Source organism: Macaca nemestrina, chromosome 2 (assembly GCF_043159975.1).
Source record: "Macaca nemestrina isolate mMacNem1 chromosome 2, mMacNem.hap1, whole genome shotgun sequence".
Classification (NCBI taxonomy): domain Eukaryota; kingdom Metazoa; phylum Chordata; class Mammalia; order Primates; family Cercopithecidae; genus Macaca; species Macaca nemestrina.
In genome coordinates this window covers 194,096,109-194,119,950 of record NC_092126.1, presented here as the reverse complement: position 1 = coordinate 194,119,950, position 23,842 = coordinate 194,096,109, and the positions used below count along the sequence as shown (strand labels likewise).

The window sequence follows — 23,842 nt, the reverse complement described above, 5'->3', positions numbered from 1 at the left end:
CCTAACTCTAGGGGGTTGTTGAGATGATTAAATGAGCTAATGTCTGTAACAACTTAGAAAAGTACCTGTCCCATTATAAGTATTATGAAGGATTTGCTATTTTTATGTCTGGCCATAACCTTTGAGTATACTGACCAGTTAACCACTCTCCATAGCATATATCATATATTACTTCTTGTGCAGAATCTCATGACCCAATCATTTTGTCTTTAAAGAGAGGGATAATGACACAGGCAATTTACAATATGTTGCTCATTTCAATGTTTTCAGTTATATGATGAACAATATATAGAATTGCAATTTTTTAGGACAGCAATTATTTTAGGGCAGAGTAACACAAAAATAGAAAATAAAAAATCTGTAAACCTTTAATATCTCATTTCATTTGAGGTTATCTTTAAAATTCTTTCCTAAGAATATTTATATAAATAATCCTTTGCTTTATTTTTGATAAGAATACATTTTTCTCAGAAAGCATAAGCATTAAATGTTTTCTCTCTCAGCACATTTGAAGTCTGAACTTGATTCATCTTTCATCTTTATAATCTAAGGTCTCTATGTGCATACAAAAGGAAATAGCAAAACAGAATAAACGTAACAATGTTTTCAATGAGCAGTTTAGTACATATTTACTTTTAGTTCCAATGATAATACATTATTCTTTGTAATGACCATTATACACCCACATACACAACATATACACAAATTATATATATTAGATATATATATGTGTGTTGTATCACAATCAATCAACAGTGTTTAATATTTATATGTGTGATCAAAATAAGTCAAAGTCTATATTAAAAGAGTTAATTTATCACCAATGATCTAGGAAAGTGCTCTCATGTTGACAGACAAGTAATTATTTTTATTCATATTGCTTAAGCCTCTTCCACAAATGCTGCAGAGTGAATAGATTCTCATTTAAATGAATAACTTTCTTAGTTGGACACAATCTGCTAACAGCATGACTATTACAGTGGTGAACAGAAAAGCTGGAATGATTTCATTAACAAGTCAGAAAGGGCATTTTGATTTATTTCCAACATGGTAAAGCTTTTGTGATTCCCAGCCATAAACACGGGGTGAGGGGTTGGGGGTGAGGAGGTATGGCACTATAATAATGAAGAGAATTACCACTGACATTTTAGAGAAAAAAAGCATTTAATATCCCCTAGCATACTGTCAAATTCTTTCAAGCGTTTTTAAATTCTTGTGCTAGGATTTCTGTCAGCACAAGATACCAATCAAAGTGAAACTTTCTTTTTTTCAGATATTCAAAAGAACTTCATTCTTGTTTTTTTTTTCTTTCTTTCTTGCTCTTAAAATATAAATACCCTGATGAATACTCTATTGATGTTATTAGTGTTCTTTATGAGTTGGGAAGAAAGTTGTACTTCAAAAGATGCCAGAAAGAACTGAAAATACAAAATAATAAACAGAGATCAATGGGACAGCATATGCTGTTCTCCTTCCTACTGGGCAATTTCATATGTCACAAGTGTAAAAGGGGGAAGCGTTCATAAGAATTTGACTCATTATAATAATACATGTTAAGAAAAAAATAGTCGTTGAAACTGTTCCCCGAAATTCAAAATTTGCCTTTATTCCTAGTGCATGTTTATTATTCCATAATGCTGATTTACTGAATCTGTAACATGTCTCTGGATATGGGAAATTTTTCACGGGCCTGCTACCAGGAGTCCTGCTACTCTGGCATGACCTTTATTCCAGATGCAAAAACAGAAATCAACTAAAGTTTCAAGTTCTATATTTAATAAAACAGTTTGAGTTTATTTTGGTGACAGTGGTATTTCTAGACATCTGAATATTCTATAAGAGTTTTTGAGAGTTTGTCAGAGACGTTAAGAAATAATGAAATAATTAAAGCCATTTTTTAGTTTGTCTTCTCTTCGATTGATTTTAAAGGCCTTGTGTTACCAAGTAATCTCTTTGACTTACTACTCTCGCTTGTGATGGCTAATTCTATTTTTGCTAAGTCTATTCCTGTGCTGAACTTGTGACTGAACAAGGCAAACTGCAACTGTGAGGAATTTATGTAAAGATCTATTTAAATATGTTAGGTGTGGTGTTTAGTTTGATATTTTCAAAGAGAACGTAATGCAGTTCTATTGATGGTTCATATTGATAGAACACCTCCTTGGGTTAATATTCATCAGGTATTATTATGTGAAGCACATTTTAAACTAGAGAGTACATTTCTAACCTTTATAGTCTACAGAATTTTTTTCCTTGAAAAATATATATAATTTGAGTAAAACAGTAATGAAAGTGGAAATATTTAATTTTGATATTTAAACAGTAAAATTTTATCTAAAAATAATAGTTGATGTATTAAGAAAACAATATGCTATGTATGTTGTAGCAAGCTTTTTTAAAGCATTTTATGAATATATATTTGACAAAATTATAAGTGGTTATTAAATCGATCCTTTGATTTCACTCTTAGAATCTGAACACAAACATATTCAATCTTGACTAAAAAACACCTATAAAATTGCCCTTTCTGCATTTCTCAAAATATAATTTGACCAAGATATCAAATAGTATAGTACGGGTTTTTTGAGTCATGTTTAATTTTTATTTAATTTTGGTAAAATACACATATTATAAAATGTGCCATTTTAAAAGTAAGTGCACAATTCAGTGGCATTAAATATGTTTAGAATTTGTACATCATCACAATATTTATTTCCAAAATTTGTTGTCCTAAATAGAAACTCTGTATTCATTAAACAATGTTACCTGGTAAGTTTTAAGATTTTGTATATATTGAATTTGGGGAACTGTATTGTGCATGATGATTTATAAATTAGTGTAACTATAGTTATCATTTCTTGTGAAATTTTGCATATGTTTGTATATATGTAAATAGATTTACATATGCATGTGTATGTATATTAACAAACAATTTTTGATTCTTATATGTTCAAAGAGTTTATTGAACTTAGAGAATTGATTTAATTTTATTTAACTGATGTACATATTTTTGGTGCTTCAGATACAGATACACATATAACATTTCCAATTGTATATGTACATGTTATTATGTTTCACTGGCAAATATGTATATAATTAGTATAGTATTTATGTAGTCAAGTTATATATATGTTTTATATATATGAGATATACATTATCTAATGCCATATATCCTATCCAGATATGTATGTAATAGAGTAAAATATATTTGATGTTATGTAATGTTGAATTTTTGAAGCTACTGTTATTCTTATTTATAAATAATTCATATTGTTACTTTTAAAGGTCTTCTTGAATTACTATTTTGTAACTGATTAACAGGAGTTATTATTATCTTCTGGCAATTTTTATCTCAAAAAACTCGAAGGCCTATAATTTTCTAAGAATTGAGTTACTAAATTTTTCGACCTTCTTACTATTAGGTCCTACTATTTTTGCTTTTAAGCTATTCAATGTTCTGAGGTTTTTTTCCTTCCTTCCATTAAAATGTCTGCTCAGAAAATATCCACATTTCCTCTTCAATTTTCTAAAGTAGCCTGGAAGCATATCCCGTGTGTATATAAAGTATAGATTTTCCCTTTTGACTTAAAACTTTATTGTAACAAAGGTTCCAGGCTACAAACTTTTCTCCAGGAGATGCTTGAGCAATACCCTTTGAATGAATTCTTAGATATTATTGTCCACCTGACAGTGATCCCAAAGGGGCAATGATGTCAGCATTGAAACTTTCTGGGGTTTTGTGCTGCTTATGCTCCGTATTAACACAGGAATAACCCTTTCCCTAAATTGAAATACTTTATCTTTTTTACAAGGCACAATAGGTATGAATTTCTTAGAATTATGTAAACTTTTAACAGTATGTACTTCAATGGAAATGTGGCAACACCTCATGTCTACAATACTTCTCCCTACCATTTCCTCAAATGAATCTATACAACTTTTCATTTTTTGAATTAGATTTGTATTTTATGGTAGAGCCAACAGCTACATTCATATTAACAAAGTTATTCTAGTTTAGGGGGCCAGATATTTGCCTATCACAATTTTTCTCCTTAACTTCTACTTCATCCATTCAAATCAAATGTCATTTTCTCACAACAAAGCCTTTTAAACGATATTCCTGCTTTCTTACCATCACAGACCCTATCAGCATAAGAACAGTGAGTTTAATTGTAGAACTTAAAACTGAAACTATTATAAATTACTTTGATATTCTTTATCCTTAATTCCCTTATTGACCTCATTGATTCTTTATCAAATCACATTGACCTCACTGATTCTTTATCAAATCATTTTTATAAACACAAATTTAACATATTTTATAGTCATATGATAGAGTTTGGATTTTTGACTCATGTCTTATGGAGACAGGCATTCATTTTCCTTCACGCAATTTGTCAGTGTAGCACAACAATGGTTTTATGGCTTTAAACAACCACAAACTCCTGTCAAAATAGTAACATTTAAAGAGTAAAAACAAAGCAAAACAATGTGGTGAAGAGTCTGTTTTTAACATAATGACAATAAAAGGTGCAACATGAAAATAATAATTCATGTTTTTATACTCAATTAATAAAATATGCTTCAATATTCAATACATGTTTAGTGAGAATCTGAGTTCCATCACAAGTTTAGGTACACAAGAAGGAATCAGACAGGTATCTAGTAGGTACCTTTTATTCACCAGTATAAATTCCTACATGTGACGTATTTAAAAATTAGAACTATTGTTCCATATTTTGAAGATAAATTGCTGTTCACTATCAAGAAAAGATATTCTGACCCTCTAACACTTTAGATTTGCCTCTTTTTAAAAATTCATCTTTGAAAATCATCTCAAAGCATTGTTAACTTCCATTCCTTCATGGTTCACTACACATATTCAGACACAGGCTTCAAATTATTCCTTAAATAGTACCAGCAGGTGATTGATAACCAGAAAAAAATAACCATATCTATAGGAATAGATCAAACTCATCGACATCCTGCATGCACAGTCTGCCACAGTCATTTGAGCAATGTCAGGTAGCAACATAATCTACATATTGAGCCCCCAGAATTCAAATTAGCATCAGCAAAGTCATAGTCAATTGCTTAAAATCTACACTCTTGTCAACATAATTATATTTTACTAACATGAAAAGTAACTATTTATCACATTGAATAAAATTTGTAAATTGAGACATTCTCTGCTTTATTTATTTTTCCTTCTCTAAGAGTCATTATAAGAAGAAGAAATAAAAGATTTTACCCCAGGAGGCACATCTAATTCCGTGCCCATGAGTAATTCATTAGAAATTTTGTGATTTTTATGGAAAAAAAGATGATGAGTATGTGGTAATACAAAACCGTATAATGTACTGTTTCAAAATTCAAAGGCTCTGTTAGCATCGAGATCAGGATTTTACATTCAGTACAGTTCATACTTAAAGTTAATAATGACCTTCAAAACTTGTTCTTATTTGTTGCTGCTGAGTTAAGAACCGAGTAGCAGAGGAGAAAATGATGACGTTGAGGTCACAGCAGGGAACTTATTCTCATTTCAAGTAAAACTCATTTGCTCCTCAGTGAAACATACAATTTATAATATTTTATATTGCAAAGTATTTAAATGATGTAGACATTAAACTGCTATCTTCAGAAAATAATTTCTTGAAAACATTATTCTTTCATCTCTCAGTATTATCATAAAAAGGAATACCATTTTAATTTTATGGTGTATATTGCAAAGGTTTACATTTTTATAGGCAATTTTAGGGGGGAACAACAGAAACAGAAACATTTTGGCTAATAATGGGAATACATTACAGAATTCAAACTGAAAGTCTGTTATAATCATATTTACATAAATATGTTGGATTTCCATATTGAAAATGTGTTTTGGCCGGGCGCGGTGGCTCAAGCCTGTAATCCCAGCACTTTGGGAGGCCGAGGCGGGCGGATCACAAGGTCAGGAGATCGAGACCACAGTGAAACCCCGTCTCTACTAAAAATACAAAAAATTAGCCGGTCGCGGTGGCGGGCGCCTGTAGTCCCAGCTACTCAGGAGGCTGAGGCAGGAGAATGGCGTGAACCCGGGAGGCGGAGCTTGCAGTGAGCCGAGATCGCGCCACTGCACTCCAGCCTGGGCAACAGCGTGAGACTCCGTCTCAAAAAAAAAAAAAAAAGAAAAGAAAATGTGTTTTAATAGCTTGAGAGAAAAGATTGTTAATTAATCCAGCTCCAATATAAATGACTAAGTGGATAAAATCTAAATTTTATTTCTGCTCTTATTGTAGATAGTCAGAAAAATTTAACTGTTATCAAGGAAATGCTATCCTTTCCCATTCTCTATTTTGTAATATCAAACTGTGTCCTAGCAATTGAATATAAAATAACAAATGTTTTCCAATGGATTCTATTACAAAGGTTTCCAACAGATTTGATTACCCTGTAGATGTAGATGTATAATAGGGAGACTAATTGGAATGTGTATGTTTTAAAGTTATTTTATAATGGAAAACTGTCAGGAGGCAAGAGAATTGTGTCTGAATCTAGATACCTTACTGAACACTGTAAGAATAAAGGCCAAAAAAAGACCAGAATCTCATATATGAATTTATGTGGAAAATGTCAAATCCAAAGGAATGTAAGGTCAAAATATCCCTCCTAAGTCTTAAGTTTTACTTTTGAATATAGAATGTAAGCACTTTCAGTTAAAATTTTAAAAACTCACAGTGGGCCATCTCTTCTGTGTCATTAAAAGGATGCTCCATGAGGACAGGAAGTTGTCTGGTTTCAGAGTTAAGAGCTAAAACTCTCTTCTGAAATGTCAAACATCTTTCTCCTCAGTTCTTTCCATTTCCCCCAATACTTAGCTTAATTCTTGATAGGAACGAGGTTGGTAGCCAATGCTATCACAAAGCCTGGGCTTCCAAGTATTCTGATCTTCCCTGTTTGCCTGAGCTACATTTGAACAAGTCCTTTTCCCTTTGTGTCAGAAGATACAGCCGGGCCCAGTGGCCCATGCCTATAATCTCAGTACTTTGGAGGCCACAGTGGGACGGTGGCTTGAAGCCAGGAGTTCAAAATGATACTGGGCAGTGAAACAAGACCCCCATCTCTAGAAAATGAAACTTTAAAATACATAAATAAACAAATAAATATACCGGACATGGTGGCGTGGCATGTGCCTGTAGTCCCAGCTGCTTGGGAGATTGATGTGGAAGGATCACTTGAGCCCAAACTGCATCTGAAGAAGAAGAAGAAAGGAAAAGGAGGAAGAGGAGGAGGAAGTGGAGGAGAAGGAGGAGGAGAAAGTGGAGGAGGAGGAGGAGGAAGTGGAGGAGAAGGCGGAGTAGGAAGTGGAGGAGGAGGAGGAGGAGGAGGAGGAGGAGGAAGTGGAGGAGGAGGAGGAGGAGGGGGAGAAAGCAGCAGCAATTCCAAGAATGGAATTTTCAAAGGAATATTCGCCAAGAAATAAACCTCTGTGTGTGTGTGTATGTGTGTGTGTGCATGTGTGTCTGTGTGTGTGTGTTATGGGAATGAATACATGACACTGTCAGGAACCATGCATTTAATGCCTAATACAAACTATCTGACAAATGGGACCTTGTTCTTTTCTGAGATACAGTTTTCCCATCAGTCCCCACTTTAATGAGTATAAAATGTTGTTTCTCTTGCCCCGGCTAATTTCACACCCCATTTTACAATAGCTATAACATTTAACTTAATTTCACTTACTTCTTTATTTTTGTATTTAGAAATATATTACCCAGAATATCATCAATATAACAGTTTTTAAAAAAAATACTTTGTACATCATTAAGGAAATAATTTAGATAGAATTTTATCTCAAAGTAGTAAAGAATAAAATTTTTCTGTATTCACATAATGAGGAACCCCTCTTTCTTTTGTCAAGGCCATTAAAGGTCTTACTTACTAAGCCTGAGGGCTACTTGTTCAAATTCCACCTTGCTCAAATTCATTTGACTGTCAGGTGAGGGAAAGAAATCCACATGTAAATTAAATTAGTTTCCCCTAATGTTGAAGAGCTTCTTTTTCCCAATTCTGAGTATTTGGCAAGATAGAGATAATGTTTAATTATATTTAAAAATCTAGGTTACAGATTTGATATTTTTAAAAACAGATGCTGAAATATATTAAGATCCCCTAAACGTGGCAGCCGTGATAGGAATTTTTGAAATAAATAATTAGTAGTCAGCCTCTGCATTTTTCAGATGCAGGTCTTTTGAGGGATGATGAGATGATTTAGGTAATTTTATTATTTATTCTTTTTTTTTTTTTTTTGAGATGGAGTCTCACTCTGTCACCAGGCTGGAGTGCAGTAGCGCAATCTCGGCTCACTGCAAGCTCTGCCTCCCGGATTCAAGCGATTCTCCTGTCTCAGTCTCCCAAGTAGCTGGGATTACAGGTGCCTGCCACCATGCCAGGCTAATTTTTGTATTTTTAGTAGATACGGGGTTTCACCATGTTGGCCAAGATAGTCTTATCTCTTGACCTCATGATCTGCCTTCCTCCGCCTCCCAAAGTGCTGGGATTACAGGCGTGAGCCATTGTGCCTGGCCTATTTATTCTCTATCTTTACTTCAGTAGTACCAAGCGAGGACTGAGGCTATTCTTGTACCCCATACATGTAAGCTGTAGTAAAAAAAAAAAAAAAAAGGCAATGGAACTTCTTTTAATAACTAAAATGTTTTTTCTATGCATCACTACTAAAATAATTTTTTTTCATATACTGTGTGTATTTATTTATATATTTTCCTGGGTAATATCTTAAGAATCTTGTGCAGTTCCTACCCAAGTGTCATATCTATTCAACAAATAAAATATCTTAGTTTTAGTATTGTTATTTCAGAGTAATTGAAATTAATATAATCTTAAGAGGAATATAAACTTTATCTTACTTCAAATCCTGCATCATTTTTATGACTTTAAATTGAAGACTGAAGGCATCTGTGTTTACATCAATGTGAAATAAAATTCTGTCTTACTAAGAATGACTAAGTAAAAATTAACTTTGTTCCAATGTGATTAGATTAATGGAAAATGGAATTCCTAAAATAAGACGATTCATTGATTTATATTACATTGTATCTCTGATATAGTGATATAGTGTGATATATAGTGTGTGATATAGTGATATAGTGTGATATATAGTGTGATATAGTGATATAGATATATAGTGATATAGACTGATATAGTGATAACATCTCAGTAGTTTCCTCCTGTAAATATATGGTAAGGTGTTACAGTTTTTCATTTAATATATTTATAAATTAAATATACGTTTCTGTCTTCAAACAGACTAAACCTTACTTTTAGTCATTTGTAAACATCAATACATTAACATCAGTAATCTAGATACAAAGAACTTTGAATTAAAGCATCCCTCTAAAAATTATTTAATGTGTGTGGGGTGTGTGTGTGTGTGTGTGTGTGTGTGTGTGTGTGAGAGTGTGAGAGAGAGAGAGAGAGAGAGATTATATACTCAAAATTTAGGGGAAAGAAACAAGCAATAATGATGAACCAAGCTGATATGCAGGTTTTACTTACAAATATAGCCCCATGCCTGCCTGCCTTGAGTCAGTAGATGATCAAACCCAATATTTTTTATATTTATTACTGAAATCCTGTACAAATTGAATTGTTATTCTGATCATTATTCTACAGTAGTAGAAATGACTTCAATTATCTCAATGAGTCCATTATATTAATTAGAGAACTTTGTAAAATGTTACCTTCCTAGAGTCCCTTGCTTTTTACAAGTCTCCTCTGCTTGTATTTTCTTATTTAATTCTTGCAGAAATCCTATGAGTAGGCATAGCAATTCCTGTTACACACAGGAAGAAACTGAACCCAAATGAATTAGGCTATAGAACCAAGATTACACACCTAAGGTTATAGACTCAAGACTTGAACTCAAATTCTCTTCTAACTCAAATTGCTCTTTCCCCTGTGTTGGCTGCACAATGAATTATATATAGCACAAGTGTTAAGAGCCATTTTAGAATAGAGATAATTTTCATGTGTCAAAAAAAAAAATAAGTGTTTTTAACTCAATGTAAATTTTTAAAAATCAGGCTGGGTGTGGTGGGTTACACCTGTAATAGTAGCAATTTGGGAGGCCAAAGCAGAAGGATTGCTTAAGCCCATGAGCTTGAGGCTACAGTAAGCTATGATTATGCCACTGTACTCCAGTCTCGGCAACAGAGTGAAGGTCTCTCAAATAAAAAACAAAATTAAAAAATCCAAAACTATAAAAAATCAATTAATTCCAGTATTCCTTTCACTAAATAGTCTGCTTAATAAAGTTAGCTGTGTTTAAATGACCACTCATTACTGATATTTCACATAAAGTGTTGACTATTTCTGAGGTTTTTTCACAATAAATACCTAGCACGAAAAATTACCATTTAAAGTCCTTTAAAACACTTACATGCGATTTACCTCTTCCAAAGAAAAATATAAACTCTTGGTTCTGAGAGGAAACAAATAATGTAGTACAAATATTCTTGAAGCCAGATACCTACAGAATAAAAAATAAGAAGAAGGAAACCACTTACAGGCCACATCTAGGCAGATGCAGATTTATTTTATTTGTAAAGAGCATCTTTAGATATTTAAAAGAAATATTTTTTTTTACTTGCTCTGAATTTTTCTCAGAATACTTAGATTATCATTTGTCATGTCAAGTCAAAGCATTTTCTCCAGACCTTAAAGTTAGCAAAATCATGTACTTCATCAAATAAACTGAGGCTTTTGGTTGCCCTGAACACATGACAAATATGTTTGATGATTGTGACATTTGATCATTTTCAAAGCATATATGGAAGTCCCTTGTTGTATGTCAGGGAGAGCAATGAAAGGATAGAACATGGATTTACCACGCCTGTAGATATATGACAGCTGAGAGAGAAATCTGTGTCGTTTTGTTTGGATTTGGAAATTTTTTAATAAGACAAAATAGAAAAAAAAATCTAATGACAATGTTAAGGGAGTTGTTTGGTTTCGTTGAGTTGAATTTATTTCCATAAAAGTATAGCTTCTCTTTAATGGGAAATGAATTGCTTTCGTTTCTTCTTTTTTTTTTTTTTTTGCCAATGAAATCATAGCTATATAAACAACCAAGAAGTGGAGTTGTCACATCATGTGAGCATATATGACATAAATAACTTTTGAAGTTGCATTTCAAAACATTTTGGAAAGTTTATTTAAATTGTGTGAAAAGCATAATTATGAGTACGTTGCGTCATCTGTTCCTGGCAATGTACCACTGTGGTCACACATGTACTCCTCTAGTCACTTAAAAGTCTCTTCTGTACAATTCCACGTTTTCTGTAAGGAAAAAGAGACACTTCTGCCCTGGGAAAAGAAAATTGCTCTTTTCATCTAGTTCAACATTTAATTATTATTTGTTACAGTCTAATTTTAGAAAATATTTTTAAAAACAAATCCCCATTTTCCTATTTTCTGAGAAATGAGCGTGTGCTCCAACATACTATTTTAAAAACGGAAATATTAAAATAAAATCCTGAGTTATTTATTTAACTTATTGAAATCTTTGTTTTGGGAGGATATGCTTTGTTAAATTGTTCCCTTTCTTTTTGATCCATAAGCAAGGAAACATTTTATCTTTATAAATGGAATATTTCAAGCCCAGGCTTGGTAGCTCATGCCTGTAATCCAAACACTTTGGGAGGCTGAAGTGTGAGGATCACCTGAGGTCAGGAGATCGAGACCAGCCTACACAACATGGTGAAACCCTGTCTCTACTAAAAACACAAAAATTAGGCCCACATGATAGTGCACGCCTGTTGTCCTAACTACTCGGAAGGCTGAGGCAGGAGAATGGCTTGAACCCAGGAGGCAGAGGTTGCAGTGAGCCAGGATGGTGCCACTGCACTCTAGCCTGGGTGACAGAGCAGGACTCCATTTCAAAATAAATAAACAAATAAATAAATATATATATATATATATAAAAATGGAATATTTCTAGTTAAAGATACATTCAGTTTGAAATAGGATTATGTGCATATTATTTTCTTATTGTAATATAGCAAAGATAATATTTATCATTGAACATCATTTTTTAGTTATTAGTTCCTATCATTATGCAGTGCTATGGGAATGTATCTATGAGTTAACACCTTTTTAAAAAGAGGTATTGAAGATTCTTAAATGTTGCCAAACAATAAATGTATCATTTGAGTACTAGACAGAGGTGCTAGGAAAGAGTAGGAAAGTCAAGAATGGTAGCATTTGGGCTCATACTTTGCCTGATACTAGACTCTTTATATTTCTATAACTCATATAAATTAGGAAATATTAAGTAATCAAGGGGGATCTAAAGGGAATGTCAGTAAGGAAAGAGACCATGACATATGACCCTAGGATACCCAGACAAAACAATTCCATCCAGTAAGTAAGAACCAAATTGTTTATTCTGCCTTTTAAATTGGATATGATATAATGTATTCCAACATTAGTAACATTTATGAAGATAATTTTAATATATATTAGCATATAATGAAAACAGAATAAAGCAACTTAGATTTGTTTTGAGAAGGTTTTAAAGTTTTTCCAAATACATTTTTGGTGATTTCCAACTAAAATTGAGAGTACCTCTTTCTTGTATGTATTAATATAATTCCCTATTATTCCCCAACGCGTTCAGGTTTATTCTATTGTTCTGACATAACTGTTAGCTGCAACCTTCCAAAAGTGTCCCACTAAATAATATGAATATTCTATAAGGTAAATATCAACTTCCATTGAATTTTATGTTTTTCATCTGCCCTGTACATTTTTTCTTATGTGATTTTATTGGTGTTATCTATGAAGGAACACTGTCTAATGTTAAAAGTAGAGCTTTTCCACTGAAACAAGCATAGTTGTAAAATTGCCAGTTGAAATGAAATAAACTGACAAATAAAAGATTTTAATTATACTTCCTTTTTTTTTAAACTTTATGTCTGGATTCTGTTGCTCGCCTGTTGTGAAGAATGTGGTCATTGCCTTGAATGTCTATTGAGTTGCCAGTGTGACAAAATTAAACAGTTAGGTCTCTTGTGAGCTCTCAGGTCTGTACTTCCGGCAAGATTGAAAGAAAGTGTCACTCAAGCACATCCCTGTGTGAGATATGCTTTCTCCTATCTGATAAAATAGAATGTAAAGTTTTATTTTTCATGGAAACTGCCATTTAAATACTTGTGACATCTTTTATTTCATGGAGAAATAAATCCTCAAATGTAACAGCACAACAGTAAGATTGAAATGTTTATGGCCTAGAAATGCCATGAGTTATAAGTTTCGGTGGGGTTTTTTGGAATACCAATATTTCTTAAATACATCAAAAAATCAACTTTTCCTTATAAACTTTTCAGATACGGGAAAATTTGAGTTATTCTAAATTGAAGAAATAATTTTGATTCAATTATGCAGTATTCATTTTTGTAAAAATTTAAAAAGAAAAGAAGAAATCAGCTGTGCTTTCTTTTACATTAAAGTGAAATTTTAACATCCAGTTTCTCAATTTTAAATTTCAGGGAAAATAACCTATAAAGTTTCATGTTTTAAAAAACATCTCAGTCAAATATAATAGTTTTAGAATATAGTTCCACTTCATTTGCTTTATGTCAATTATTATTTTACTTAAGTTTATGCAAAAATTATTAGTCTTCATTTTAACAACAAATTGATAGGTCACCCAAAACATGATGCAAGCTCCTAAAAACATTGAATCTTCCGGAATGCATTTTTGTATCTATTTTAGAAAGTTCAGTGCTTCGTATAAAGTGTTCACTCCATAAATGCTTCTGTACAGCAATGTAGCAGGCATAAACTTGACCTCTTGGTAACCTTGAGGTTTATATCCTTAAAAGGTGGGAAACTAAAAACAAGTATTAGACATGGCTGTATTACATAGACAAGAAAATGAGGTGACACATTAAGCCATCATTTCCACTGAGGACTATATTGACATACTGCATTATTTTAATCTTAATTAAAAATAATTGTGCTGTGTGTGTGCTTTCTTAGCCTTTAATTAACATAAGCTCTTCAAAACCAAAGTGGCAGCGTAATAATGCGTTCATAATTTATAGTATAAATGGTGGCCCTAGGGAAAATGCATTGCTGTAATTCCCTTGTAGGTCTATGCTGATGTCACATTGCTGATGAACACACCAATCAACCAGAGGATGAATGGGGAGAAAGAAAACATTAGACATTATTTATGTTATTTAAAGGATTATATTTTTGGTTTTGCTATAACGCGTGCCAATTACCAGTTGATAGTGCATTTTCTCTAACACGTCTGTGTTCGTGTGTGTGTAATTTTATCTTATTTTTGTTTTGGGTGGAATATAGTGGCACATTTCCCAATCAGGTAAATCTGCAGGTGACAGTCAAGTGAATTTAAACACTATCGTCTTTAATTATAATTCCAACTAAATAGCCTACAAGTAGTTAAAGAGAAATGGATGATGACTGTGGTAAAGCAGACAATTACAGGTTATTCAGAGTGACAACTAATGTTTATTTTCTTCTCTTCCATGAATACCTTTATTCAGTCTGTGATTGATGATCTGCATTTTTGTAAGAGATCATTGGGGCAGATAATTCAAAATAACAGATGAACCCCTAAATCATTTATATATAACCTTAGAAAGATTTCTAAAACTTGGACAAAGAGTGGATTCACATCCTTATTTCTTCATTTAGCTAAAAGTGCAGTGTGAGGTGACCCAACAAAATTCAGGGTAAAGTGGGAAAATCCTAAAATTATCGATTAAGTTACACATTCGGGACTTGCCCTGAGGTTGTTCTGCTTACTTCTCTAACTAAAAATCTAGTCCCTGTTTGTTCTTGATTATTTTGCTGATTTATCCTAAACCAAAGACCAAATACATCATTATAGGCCAAGAATGGTTCTGGTTCTGCAGGTTGTACGTGAAGCATGGTGCTGGCATCTGGTTCGGCTGAGGCCACAGGAGGTTTACAGTCAATCAAGCAGAAGAATAATGGGAGCATGCATGTCACACAGCAAGAGTAAGAGAGAGATGCCAGGCTCTTTTAGACAATCAGATTCTGCAATAACAGAGTGAGAAGTCATTCATTACTGCAAGGACCGCACAAGCCATTCATTAGGGATCCACCCTCATGACAAAGACTTCCCACTAGGCACTAATCACGTTAGGAATTACATTTCAACATGAGAATTGGAACAAGTATCCAAACCATATCAGTTATTAATCATGGTTTCCTCTGCTGCAAAAGCCTCAGCAGCAACAATTAAAACGATTCCTATGAATGTTCTTGATTTTGTAAAAATCTGAATTTCTTTACATTTTGATTTTTATACCGGATTCAGGGGTACACGTTCAGCTTTGTTACAAGGGTTTATTGCGTTGTGCTGAGGTTTGGGCTTCTATTGATCCCATCACCCATATTGTGAACATAGTAACCAATAGGCAGTTTTCAGCTCTCGTCCCCTCTCTCCCTCCTTCCTTTTGGAGTCTCCAGTGCGTACTGTTCCCATCCTTATATCTGTGTAACCCTAACATTTAGTCCCACTTATAAGTGAGAACACGTGTTGATTTTCTGTTTCTGTGTTATTTTGCTTAGAATAATAGCCTCTTGCTGCATCCATGTTGCTGCAAAGGACATAATTTCATTCTTTTTATGGATGCATAGCATTCCATGGTGTATCTGTACCACATTTTCTTTATCCAATTCACCACTGATGGGACCTCAGTTTATTCCATGTCTTTGCTATTGTGAATAGTGTTGCAATGAACATACGAGTGTGTGTGTCTTTTTAGTAGAATGATTTATTTTCCTTGGCATACATACTCAGTAATGGGATTGCTAGGTTGAATGGAGGTTCTCTTTTTAGTTCTTTGAGAAATCTCCAAGCTGTTTTCCACAGTGACTGAAATAATTTGCAGTCCCGCCAACTGCGTATAACCATTCTATTTTCTCCACAGCCTTGCCTGCATTTGTTATTTTTTGACATTTTAATAATAGCCATCCTTACTGATGTAAGATGGTATCTTACTGTGGTTTTGTTTTGTGTGTCTCTGATGATTGCTGATGTTGAGCATTTTTTCATATATTGTTGGCCACTTGTATGTCTTTATTTTATTTTATGTTTTTAGATGGAGTCTTTTTCTGTTGCCAGCCTGGAGTGCAATGGCGCCATCTTGGCTCACTGCAACCTCCAGTGCCCGGGCTCAAGGGATTCTCCTGCCTCAGCCTCCCCCAAGTAGCTGGGATTACAGGAATGCACCACCATGCCCAGCTAATTTTTGTATTTTTAGTAGAGACGGGGATTTCATCATGTTGACCAGGATGGTCTCGATCTCCTGACTTCGTGATCCGCCTGTCTTGGCCTCCTGATATGCTGGGATTACAGGCGTGAATATGTCTTCTTTTGAGAAGTGTCTGCTCAAGGATTTTGCCACTTTTTAACGGGGTTGCTAGTTTTTTTCCTTGTTGATTCAATTAAGTTTCTTATAGATTCTGGATATTAGTCCCTTCTCAGGTACATATTTGTATGTGTTTTCTCCCATTCTGTAGATTGTCTGTTTGCTCTGTTGAGAGTTGCTTTTTGTTTTTGTTTTTGTTTTGCTGTGCAGAAACTCTTTAGTTTAATTAAATCCCATTTGTCTGTTTTGATTTTCTTGCATTTGCTTTTGGGATCTTCATCATAAATTATTTGCCTAAGCCAACATCTAGAAGAGTATTACTTAGTTTTTTGTTTGTTTGTTTGTTTGTTTTGTTCTCTAGCATGTTTATAGATTGAGGTCTTACATCAAGTCTTTAATCCATCTTGAGTTAATTTTTTGTATATTTTGAGAGGAGTGGGGTCCAGTTTCATTCTTCCACATATGATTAGTCAGTTGTCCTAGCACCATTTATTGAATAGTGAGTCCTTTTTCTAGTTTGTATTTTTGTACAACTTTGTCAAAGATGAGTTGGTTGTAGGTGTGTGGCTTTATTTCAGGGATCTCTGTTCTAGTCCACTGATCTGTGTGTCTATTTTTGTGTCAGTATCATGCTCTTTTGGTTACATGCTCTTTTGCCTTACGCATCATTTGTAGTTGGGGAATTGGATACCTCCAAATTTGTTCTTTTTAGCTTAAGAATGTCTTGGTTCCTCAGACTTTTTTTTGTTGTCGTTGTTCCATATGAAATGTAGAATAGATTTTTTTTTCTAATTCTTTGAAAAATAATGTTGGTAATTTGACAGAAATAGTATTCAATTTATGGATGGCTTTAGGCAGTTTAGTCATTTTGGTGATTTTGATTCTTACAAACACTGAGAACAGAGTTATTTTTCATTTGTTTGTGTCATTTATTATTACTTTCAGCAGTGTTTGGTCGATCTCCTTGTAGAGATCTTTCACCTCCTTGGTTAGATATATTCCTAGGTATTTTACTTTTGTCCATGACTAATGTAAATGGGATTGTGTTCCTGATGTTGTTCTCAGCTTGAATGATATTGGTGTATAAAATCAATGATTTTTGTACGTTGATTTTGTCTACTGAGACTTTGCTGAAGTCATTTATCAGGTCTAGGAGTCTTTTGGCAAGATATTTAGGGTTTTTTAGTCATAGAATCATATTGTCAGTGACGAGGTATAATTTGACTTCTTTTCCCATTTGTATGCCTTTCATTTATTTTGCCTGATTGTTCTGGCTGGGACTTCCAGTACTATGTTGAATAGAAGTGGTGAGAGTGGATGACTTTGCCTTGTTCCGTTTCTCAAGGGGAATGCCTCCAGCTTTTGCCTGTTGAGTGTGACACTGGCTCTAGATTTGTCATAGAGGGTTCTCATTACTTTGAGGCATGTTCCTTTACTTCTGAGTTTATGAAGGTTTTTTATCATGAAAGAATGCTGGGTTTTACTGAATTTTTGTTTGTTTGTCTGCTGAGATGGTCATGTGGGTTTTGTTTTTTATTCTATTTACATGGTGAATCACATTTATTGATTTGCATATGTTGAATCATCCTTATATCCCAGGAATAAAGCCCATTTGATTTTGGTGAATTAACTTTTTGATAAGCTGTTGGATTCAGTTTGCTGGGTTTTGTTGAGCATTTTTGTATCTATGTTCATCAGGAATGTTGACTTGTAGTTTTCGCGTGTGTGTCTGTGTGTGTGTATGTGTGTGTGTCTACCAGGCTTTGGTATTAGAATAATTTTGGCCTCATAGAATGAGTTAGAGAGGAGTCCCTCCTCCTCAGTCTTTACTAATATCTTCGGTAGGATTGGTACCATCCCGTCTTTATATGCTTGGTAAAATTCAGCTGTAAATCCATCTGGTCTAGGGCTTATTTCAGTGAGTGATTTTTTTATTACTGATTCAATTTTGTTCTCATTATTGGTCTGTTCAGGATTTTTGTTTCTTCCTGATTCAGTCATAGGATGCTGGGGGTTTCCTGAAATTTATTCATTTCTTCTAGATTTTCTAACTCGTGTGCATAGAGATGTCCACAATAGTCTCAGGATCTTTTGTATTTCTGTGGGATTGGCTGTGATGTCATTGTTGTTATTTTTGAATGTGCTTATTTGGGATATTTCTTTTTTCTTTGTTATTGTGCCTAGTTGTCTATTAATATTGCTTATTCTTATAAAGAACCAACTTCTCATTTCATTTAGTTATTAATTCGTTAGTTTATATTCATTGATCCTTTGTATGATTTGGTAAAATTGTTCTCGATTTAATTTTGTTCTGCACTGATTTTAATCATTTGTTTTCTTCTGCTAGCTTTGGGTTTAGTTTGTTTTTGTTTTTCTTGGATGTTTAGTTGTGAGGTTAGGTTGTTAATATAAAATCTTTCTATCTTATTTTTATGCAGATTAGTACTACTATAAACTTTCCTCTTAACACTGTTTTTTCCATATCCTCGAAGTTTGCATATGTCACACCTCTATTTTTATTTATTTCAAAAAAATTTTGTTTCTGCCCTAGTTTTGTTACTTACCCAAAAGTCATTCAGCAGGATTTTTCAGTTTCCATGTATTTGTGTCTAGTTGAGGGTTCTTCTTGGTATTGATTTCTATTTTTATTCCATTTTTATCTGAAAAGATGTTTGATATAATTTTAATTTTTTGAACTTATTGAAACTTGTTTTATCACTGAGTATGTGGTAAATCTTTGAATATGTTCCATTTGCTGATGAGAATAATGTACATTCTGTGGTTGTTGGGTGGAGTATTCTGATGATGTCTATCAGGTCCAGTTGTCAAGTGTAAAATTGAAGTGCACAATTTCTTTGTAAGTTTTCTGCCTCAGTGATTTGTTTATTGTACTCAGTGGGATGTTGAAATCTCTCACTGTTACTATGTGGCTGTCAAAGTCTTTTCTTAGATCTAGAGTAATTGGTTTTGTATGTTTGTTTGTTTTTTGAGACGGAGTCTTGCTCTGTTGCCCAGGCTGGAGTGCAGTGGTGCGATCTCGGCTCACTGCAAGCTCTGCGTCCCGGGTTCACGCCGTTCTCCTGCCTCATCCTCCCTAGATGTAATTGTTTTATGTATCTGGGTGCTTCAATGTTGGGTGCATATATATTTAGAGCAGATAAGTCTTATATTTTGAATGGAACCCTTTAACATTATGTAATGCACTACTTGTCTGTTTTTATTATTGCCAGTTTGAAGTCTGTTTTATCTGATACAAGGACACTGATGCTTACTCTTTTTTTGTTTTCCATTTGAGTGATACATCTTTCTCCATTTCTTTACTTTAAGCCTGTAGGTGTCATTACATGTGAAATGGGCCTCTTGCAGTAGCAGAAAGAAGGGAGAGTTCTAAAAAATTATAAAATGTTATATCTATATATTGAAAAAATGAACTTTTATTCAATGAAAAAGATAATATAAAATAGTATTTTAAATAATTTATTTAATTTTGGAAGACATTACAAAAACAAAATCGTTTGTTTAAAAAACTTTTGAAATGTTAATGTTTTGTAATTCTCATGGTTCTGATGATTTATTAAATTAGAAAATCATCTTTAAAAAACCCTAGTGGTATGTTTTATCAAAGAACAAGCAGTATCTCCTAAAAATCTATTATATTTTGAATTTAATACATTATTTTTCTTAAAGAGTAACCAGGAGGAGGGTTATGGGGTTGTGGGACAGATACAGCGTAGCCAAGATAATTGGTCTTCAAATGTCATCTTTTCTAAAGCTATCTATCTATCTATCTATCTATCTATCTATCTATCTATCATGTAGCTATATGTATTTATGTGTGTGTTTGTGTGTGTGTATATATATATACACACACACAGTCCATCCTCATTATCTGTAGATTCTCTATTTGTGAAATTGCCTACTCACTAAAATTTATTTGTAACTTCAAAATTAACACCTGGGGCATTTTCATAGTTATTCATAGACATACACATAGTGGCAAAAAATGTAGTGCCCGGCAGCACATGTTCCCAGCCAAGGTCAAACAAGGTGACATTCTGCCATTCGTTTCAGCTCTCATACTGCAAAAACATTTCCTTTTCATGATACGTTTATTGCCAAGTTTTTTTTTTTCTTTTATTTTGTGGGAATTTTTTGTAGGTTATTTCACTGTTAAAAATGTGCCCCAAGCATTGTGCTGAAGTGCTGTCTAGTGTTCCTACTTGAAAGAAGGTTGTGATGTCCCTTTCACCAAAAACAACAACTGTTAGATAAGCCTCCTTCAGGCATGAGCTATAGCGCTGTTAGTCCTAAGTTCAATGTTAGTGAATCAATAATGTGGGTAAGGGAAAATTCATGATATGTATGTGGGGCCACTCTGGAAAGTACCAAAGTAACATCTACAGTGAATGATGAAACTATGGTAAAGGTGGAAAAACTGCTAAATTTGTGAACTCGAGATTGCGTCTGATTTTTTTTTTTTTTTTTGAGACGGAGTCTCGCTCTGTGGCCCAGGCTGGAGTGAGTGGCCGGATCTCAGCTCACTGCAAGCTCCGCCTCCCGGGTTCCCGCCATTCTCCCGCCTCAGCCTCCGAGTAGCTGGGACTACAGGCGCCGCCACCTCGCCCGGCTAGTTTTTTGTATTTTTTAGTAGAGACGGGGTTTCACCGTGTTAGCCAGGATGGTCTCGATCTCCTGACCTCGTGATCCGCCCGTCTCGGCCTCCCAAAGTGCTGGGATTACAGGCTTGAGCCACCGCGCCCGGCCGCGTCTGATTTTTAAAAACTTAGTGGATAACATTGCTGTGAGGTTGAAAACCGATGTCTGATCAAGTTACTCAAAGTCAGGAAAATGTAAGACCCTTTACATCTAGTGATTTATTATAAATTTATACTGCATATAATTACTGTAAGAAATATGTATTAAATAAAGTGGCTTTAAACAGAAACATGCATAAAACAAGGTTATGTATTGATAAGCTGAGAGAAATACTGTGACCCGAGGTTCACGGGAATTTAACCCTGTATTTTCCCAATGAGCAATGCCTATGTATTTACTAATTCAGTGTTTATGGTGACTTTATAATATAAAAGTATTCTGAATAAAGGGAACTAACTGTGTACAATACATACCTTTACTCAGAGTCAATTTCATGACTTTATCGAGAGCCCCATATGTGAATAAATAATGTTAATAATTGATATTTGCATAATGTTTCCCATGTTAAAAATCTAAAGTGTTTTCACGTTTACTATATTCAGGGAGCCAGGATTGTATTGATTTCAAAATGTTGTTTCAGTAACAATAGCTTTGATATATGTATATTGAGCAGAAATTCTATAAATAATTTCAAAGTGCCCGCAATAGTGTATTTTGACTATAATCAGGACTCCTAACAACAATTACAACGACAAAAACAAAGTGTACTAGTGTTCTTCAAGGACACAGTATGATTGACAGAGAGTCAAAAATAATTACAATTAATGAGGGAAAACTCTCACAGGAAACCTGAATTTTTCTTCAGTGAATTTTACATTCTGACAATGTTTTGTTTTTCAGCCACCATGACTTTTGGATTGTAGTAAAGAGGTCAAGTATTTAAAGATCTCCTACTGGTTAAGCTGCTCTAAAGTTCCCTTGGTAAATCTACTGTTTTGACACCCAGATTATCTCAGTTATAAACTCCGACGTTCTCATTGGCAGTTATCGGCAGCTCTTGTGTGTGTGTGTGTGACAAATGACATTAATTTTAGCTTAAATATATTTATGATTATAATTGATTTTATATTATGTGAATTAATATTAATGTATTATTAAATCTATCAGTAATTTAATTATAAAATTTTATATATGTTAAGTATTTCATTTTAATACTTCTTATGCAGATGAATGTGTTCCTTTGATTTGGGTTCATGTACGTTTTTAAGACACCTTTGGGAAAATAAAGTAAGGCATTTCTATTTTCTTTCCTAATGTTATGGTAGCAGGGACATTATTGATGGAGCATCCTTAGACTGTCTTAAGATTTAATTATTTTACAGATTTTCCTAGCAAGGAACAAAATTAGGCTACTTTCCCTGATGTCTAAGAATTCCTTCCCTGGGTTTCCAAAATAGACATCACATAAATTAAACCTTATGTGGAAAACTGATAAGATTTTTCAGAAAACCAGATAGAGTTCAAGTTTTCAAAATATTGAAAAAATGAGTAGATTGCTGCTTAGTTCTACAATTAAGCTTCACCGATATCTTTTACAAATTTATGATAGAAAGACTTGCCTATTGATCCAACTTTTAATTTATTACTCAGTAATTACTGTTGTGAATAGAGTCCCTATATAATAATATTAGGAACAGTATTTATTTGTGTATTGCCAAAAGAAACTATTTTACCTCTATATGTTTTTCAATTCAGTTTTTCCTAACATTCTATGAAAGGTTTGGTGAACAAAATTGTGTTATTTATCCAGTGCTGCTTTAAACTTTTTGGTTTTTTTAGACAGTAAAAAAGCACAATTTCTTTTTTTCAGGAATCATAGTTTCTTTTCCTTAAAAAAAAAAAAAAAGAGGTCAAAAATGCTCTAGTTAATCAGTTTAAAGATGCATAGGTTTGCAACGGTTTCCATCTCTGAAATTGGGATGTTTGATTATACATGATATATTATACTTTAATTGGTAAAGTTTCATCTCTTAGTAATACATAAAAAAATGGTGTGTCTTATAATTGATGGCTTATTGGTTTTGATGAAATAAACTTCATTTCTGACATATTTTTTCATAGGGGGAATAATGCTATTTTTTACTTGATGTGAGCACTTGCTGTTGTTGAGATTATGTTTGCCATGCAGTCGTTAAAATTTCCCAAGGTCTTAATTTTCAAAGGGAGTTTTGCAATTAAGCTCTTAGACTATCAATGCCAACAAGAGGCATTCCGCTCGTTCAATGACTGTGGATATATGTGAAAACATAGCCAAGATATTGTTAAATATCCATAGAAATTATTAAAACCTTTAAGTTTAAATTTATTAAAATAGAAATATTAACTAATGTTACTAGTTGCTTTTAGATTACCAAGCCAAAATCTCAAGTACCCATATAATTACTTCCATTCAGTTTTACTTATTTGCAAGTATTTATATCAAACCTTAAATGATTTGGTCAAAGCAAATAAAATTAAAATTAAAATGTGGTGATTAGGATAATGTAACATCTATTCTACTTGAAAGATCATTTAAATGTCAATGACTTTAAAAGTTTTAAGTTTCTTCTCCTTCTTAAAATATGTGAGGAAAGATTGAGCAGAATGACAGTTAAGCCATAGATTTTGTGTAAATGCCTACCTGATGCAGAATAAACCATTTTCACCTATACTCCCATCCTTTGTTAAGTTAGCAAAAATAATAATTTTAACAGGAA

At 33.4% G+C, this 23,842-nt stretch overlaps 1 protein-coding gene and 1 long non-coding RNA gene across 4 annotated transcripts in view; one reads left to right on the top strand and one right to left on the bottom strand.

The window, feature by feature from the left end:
- Positions 1-19,129, bottom strand: part of LOC139361015 (uncharacterized) — a 28,983-nt gene extending 9,854 nt beyond the window's left edge. Inside the window, exons 1-2 of the long non-coding RNA XR_011618594.1 lie at positions 18,995-19,129; positions 10,439-10,528 (exon numbers count right to left, since the gene is read on the bottom strand). This is a non-coding gene — a long non-coding RNA (uncharacterized lncRNA). The remainder of the gene's footprint in view (positions 1-10,438; positions 10,529-18,994) is intronic.
- The window catches only part of LOC105485513 (cell adhesion molecule 2), a 1,093,059-nt gene that overhangs the window by 506,094 nt on the left and 563,123 nt on the right, over positions 1-23,842 (top strand). The window lies entirely within an intron of this gene.